The sequence below is a fragment of the Garra rufa genome, chromosome 6, assembly GCF_049309525.1.
Source record: "Garra rufa chromosome 6, GarRuf1.0, whole genome shotgun sequence".
Taxonomy (NCBI): Eukaryota; Metazoa; Chordata; class Actinopteri; order Cypriniformes; family Cyprinidae; genus Garra; species Garra rufa.
Window position 1 is genome coordinate 40,808,011 of NC_133366.1, and position 6,334 is coordinate 40,814,344.

A 6,334-nucleotide genomic window follows, 5' to 3' on the forward strand; every position below is an offset into this window, starting at 1 on the left:
GTCAGAGAGCTCAAAGTTCATTGCTGACTAAGAATGTATGTGTGTGTGTGTGTGTGTATGGGTGGGCAGATTACCTCCTCCTGGCGACAACTTCTGTAGAAATAAGGGGCCCTCCTGTGTGTATCAGAATGCATGGTTGCTAAGCAGCCAAAAGTCTCTTGTTTAAAGAAATGGAAGAGTCTGTCTGCTCAGTTTTAAACCTGGTGGATGAGAGAGACAGGGAGAGAGGAAAAGAGATGGTGATGATACGACAAATAAAAGACAATGTAAAATGCATCAGTTTCACTAAAGTTGGTTTTAACTGAAAATGGGAGATTAAAAGACCACACAAATCTGTTCAGATTAACAGTGGTAATCCAGCCAAATGCATGTTCATTGAGTTCACAGTTCTTCTGGAGAGTGTGCGATACACTTTATGAACTCAAACATATCATCCTCTTATTAATATATATATTTTTGTATTATAATTCTATTTTTTATTGTATTTTATTTTATTTTTCTTATTTATTTTAATTTATTTTACCCTTTTTTGGTACACTACCATTTAAAGGGTTGGGGTCAGAAAATGATTTTATTTTATTTTAGTTTGTTTTATTTTAGTTTGTTATTTATTTATTTATTTTTTATTTATTGTACACTACCATTTAAATGTTTGGGGTCATTAAAATTTTATTTTATTTTTAAATGAAACTATCCTTTCCAAAGTATCATGTGAAAATGAAGATTGGAGTAATCACTGCTGAAAATGCAGCTTTAACATCACATTAATCAATTACATTAAAATAAAATTTAAATTTAAAATTTAAAAAATTTAATATATTAGAATAGAATAAATATAATTTAAACTGTAATAATATTTCATATTATTACTGTTAAATGCAGCCTTGGTGAGAATAAAACCCCTATTAACCCCAAACTTTATTGAGGTATTGTCATAAACGTGCATCGAAGACTGACTCGGAAGAGAAGACATTTTTGAATAAAGTCGGTATTTTAGTTTTCTTTGCGCACAAAAAGTATTCTCATATCTTGATAAAATTAAGTTTGAACCACTGATGTTACATAGACTATTTAAACAATGTCCTTACTACCTTTCTGTATTTATTCTTATTTTATTTTTAATTTAATTTAATTTAATTTAATTTTTGGTAAAAATTCATTAAAATTCAAAAAAAAAAAAAAACGTAATATATAGAAAAATTTACACTGTAATAATATGTCTGTTAAATGCAGCCTTGGTGTATTTTGTATTTAACTTTTGTATTTTCAAGGTTTTGTCATGAACGCGCATTGAAGACTGACACAAGAGAAGAAATTTTTGAATAAAGTCATTCTTTTAGTTTTCTTTGTGCACAGAAAGTATTCTTGTAGCTTCATAGCATTACGGTTGAACCACATGGACTATTTTAACAATGCCCTTACTACCTTTCAGAGCCTTGAACGTGTCAGTTTCTGCTGTTAATGCAGGGTCAGAAAACGACTTATTTATTCACTTTACAATGTTATTATAAGTTTCACTTCTGAAAAATAAATTGCACAAAACTGCCATTTTTTCTCGAACGTATACATTTAAAAATATACAAACATCAAGGACAATAAAAGAAACTAAACTTTTGCATTGCTATGTGATCGTTTAAGTGTTCTCAATGGTTTGGGCATAATGCTATAAGGTTGATGGTGTGTTCTGAGTGATTGCTTGTTGGCCAAAGTCAAAATACCACACCAACAAGTATGATATGCTGGCTCGCTATCAACTAAATAGTAGTGTTAGACAGCTGACTTATCACTGAACTGTGGTCCAGTGGTCAATAATAGACTACGGTATCTTCAGTCTCACAGCTGGTTTTTCAGATAAACTCATATTAGACACCACGGAAACACTGCTGACAAGCACTGAGACAAAACATACACACAAACAAACCAACAAAAGTGTCAAGAGCATCAGTGAACAATGAAGTTATGGAAAGATATTGTCTTGTCCACATCATATCACAGTCAGCTAGTTATTATTCCACTTGTAAACATACAATCTTGCTACCAATGATCCAACGTCATTCAGCACAGAAAAATAATGGATAACACATTGTGTATGAGAAACACACAACTTACCCATAACCACAGCTGTAACCACTGGTACATGATATCTGAGCGCTGTGTTTAACTGCCCTTAAATAGACAGCTAATGAAGTCCATATTTTTAGTTTGCCTTCAATTTCTCCAGCACTGTTCTGAGAGATGACAAGCAGGCCGCTTGTAAAGAGACTAAGGACCATATTGTTTCAAAGAATTCTGTTTAGATTAACAGTTTGCCTCTGAGTCTACTTTTACTATCAGGCCACACTAATAACATCATATTTGAATACACATTTTATCACAATCTTAGACACAGGAGTCATGGTTGTGCAATAAATGCTTGACCTGGTCATGTTATCAGGTTAAAGATAAATTTGATATTTGCATTGTTCAAGTGAACAAACATGAGGATCACTTGGGAAAATGATTTAGCACTCTTGCGGACATTACAGAAGTGGGCAAATACTCAAGCAGTGGTAGAGGACAAAGGTTTCACTTGGACCTACAGAAATGCTTTAAGTCAGTGGATGTGAACTTTGGCTGATCAATCACTAGTATTAACTTTAATACTGTATACTGTAATGTAAATTTAAATCAGAAGCGTACCTTCATAATACCTAACCCAATATTTAAAATGTCAGAAGAGATACAAACAAACAGTGGTTTTGTGCAACTATGTCTGAGAATCTGTTTTCACAGTCAGGACAGCACTTAAAGCTTGGACACACTTGTAATTGGTGTGTGTGTGGTGCACGGAGCCAACAGTCTAGATAGCAGGGCTTTAATTTCACTCTTTATCTATCCAAAGCTTTTTAACACTCTCACACACATTCAAAACCTACTCCTGTTTTAAAGAGATATAAATAACCTGATGCCTACAGCGAGGAAAAAATGTTATGATCCCCTGCTGATTTTGTACGTTTGCCCACTGACAAAGAAATGATCAGTCTATAATTTTAATGGTAGGTTTATTTGAACAGTGAGAGACAGAATAACAACAAAAAAAATCAGAAAAACACATTTCAAAAAAGTTATAAATTGATTTGCATTATAATGAGTGAAATAAGTATTTGATCCCCTATCAATCAGCAAGATGTAGGGCTCCCAGGTGTCTTTTATACAGGTAACAAGCTGAGATTAGGAGCACTTTCTTAAAGGAAGTGCTCCTAATCTCAGCTTGTTACCTGTATATAAGACACCTGTCCACAGAAGAAATCAATCAAACAGATTCCAATCTCTCCACCATGGCCAAGATCTAAAAGCTGTCTAAGGATGTCAGGGACAAGATTGTAGACCTACACAAGGCTGGAATGGGTTATAAGACATTGGCAAGCAGCTTGGCGAGAAAGTGACAACAGTTGGTGTAATTATTCACAAATGGAAGAAACACAAAATAACTGTCAATCTCCCTCGGTCTGGGGCTCCTTGCAAGATCTCACCTCGTGGAGTTTCAATGATCGTGAGAACGATGAGGAATCAGTCCAGAACTATACGGGAAAATCTTGTTAATGATATCAAGGTAGCTGGGACCATAGTCACCAAGAAAACAATTGGTAACACACTACGCCATGAAGGACTGAAATCTTGCAGTGCCTGCAAGTTTCCCCTACTCAAGAAAGCACATGTACAGGCCCGTCTAAAGTTAGCCATTGAACATCTGAATGATTCAGAGGAGAACTGGGTGAAAGTGTTGCATCAAAGGGACGATGGACAGGGCCATGTACCATCAAATTTTAGGTGAGAACCTTCTTCCCTCAGCCAGAGCATTGAAAATGGGTCATGGATGGGAGCATGACAATGACCCAAAACACACAACCAAGGCAACAAAGGAGTGGCTCAAGAAGAAGCACATTAAGGTCCTGAAGTGGACTAACCAGTCTCCAGACCTTATTCCTATAGAAAATCTGTGGTGGGAGCCCGAAGGTTCGAGTTGCCAAACATCAGCCACAAAACCTTAATGACTTGGAGAGGATCTGCAAAGAGGAGTGGGACAAAATCCCTCCTGAGATGTGTGCAAACCTGATGGCCAACTACAAGAAACATCTGACCTCTGTGATTGCCAACAAGAGTTTTTGCGAAATACTTATTTCACTTATTAAAACGCTGATCAATTTATAACTTTTTTGAAATGTGTTTTTTTTCTGGATTTTTTTGTTGTTATTCTGTCTCTCACTGTTCAAATAAATCTACATCTATAAACTAAAATAATTTTTCCATCCCTGTACATGGAAAATACTCATTTAGGTCCAATCTCAAATTTTCAAAGGCATTTGGTTGCTGCATTCAGTAAAGAAATAGCATCTTCCATCTGCATTTAAACATAGAATGGAAACACAGACACAATCCTGGCCACCCATGCACATGTTTCAGAGGTCTGCAGGTCATATTTTTCCCAGGATTCCTGTAATAGACTAAGAACCTATATAGAACATCAGCACTCTCAGGGGCCCAAAAACACAAACTTCAGTGGACAGAGTTACTAATAATACTCAACCAAAAACAAGCCATTGATAAAAATTTATGTCAGGGCCTATTCACTTACAGTACATAGTGAAACAGCATTTAGAGTTCAGCTATGTTTATAACAAATCACCTACAACACAATAGGCCAGAGATGCTTATTTTATAAAACCATTTTCAGATCTCTGCATATTTTAATACAGAGACCATCAATATAAAATGCATGATATGTTTAGCTATTAATGTGTTTATTACAATATATATTAACCTTATAAATAAAAATAAGAATTTCAGGATGGACAGGACATACATTTTTCCCAACCTCATCCTGAGTAATCTACATGTCAAATATAGTTCTCTGCTCCAATTTACATGGATTCACCCTACACACAATACAATAGGGCAGGGGTTTTCAAACCTGTCCTGGAGCCTCCCCTGCCCTGCACATTTTGCTTGTCTCTCTCATCTAATACACCTGATTCAAATCATCAGCTCATTAGTAGAGACTGCAAGACCTGTTGGGTGTGCCCATAGACTGTAAAAAATAGGGGTGTGCCTAATAAGGGAGACATACAAAATGTGCAGGGCAGGGGAGGCTCCAGGACAGGTTTGAAAACCCCTGCAATAGGGTGATTAATAGGATAATAGGGTGAGTCAGGGTGATGCTATCCTTAATTTTAGACAGGAATGAAAACAAGGCAGTGAGGGACAGTTCGTTCGACTGTTTTGTTGTTTAACAACATACCGATTGTTCAGCTGAATTGTCTTTCCAAAAAATCTGCAGACAAAAACTGCCATTACAGGAATATTATTATATAACATAATAATATAGGAAACCATTTAAATTAATTAAATAAACAGAAAACAGTTATTTTAAATTGTATTTTTCCTACAATTTCTCAAATAAATGGAAGCATAAGCGATTTCTTTAAAAAAAAAGTCTTAGCAAGCACATTTTTATAATGGTATTGTAAATGCATTTAAATACTCTACAAAACCTTTTAGCTTTCCACATCACTGAGAAAAAAAGGACCAAAAAAGATCAAGTGTGTAAGCAACTATGTTCTGTTACTTGTCGGCCTTTGTTAAAGCACAGTCAGTGACAGAGAAAAGATATTGCCACAGCAAGCTGTCCATCATGGCCTACAGGCAGCACTGAGACAGGAGCCTCAGTTGGAGTATTTTCTTACAACTGTGCAGACACTTTATAGGCTTAATTTCCAGAGACAACTAAGTAAACCATCTCTAGGTTGATTACTTTTAAAAAAGTGTAAACACTTTATCGACCAGCTTTATCGACCAGCTCGACACATAAACGTTGGGTCAACCAATGGCGTGAGTTTGAGGTGGGTCTGAAAGTGTATGTTTTTCAAATTAAACAAAATTTAGAGAATTCCCTGAGAGTTAAGAGAAAATAATAAGAATACTAAAAAACATTATCTATTTAACAACAATAACTAATTATTTGTTTCGCTTTTGTCTTACCTTCTCACAAGTCTTCAAATATCAGAATCCATATTGTCATCATACAGTCTGCCGCGTTAATGGCTGGACTCATTAATATTAATCGCGTTGTCCGAGTTGATCTCGGCATTGCGATTTGCTGAAATCAAACCGCGGACAGTTGACAGGTGAGCACTAGCCAATGGCATAATCGCTTGAATGTTAGTCCCGCCTACTGCTGCAATTTAAAATAAATATCTTAAATATAATATTATTATTATTATTATTATTATTATTATTATTATTATTATTATTATTATTATTGATATTATAGAATATTGCTGTCTACTGTAAATGT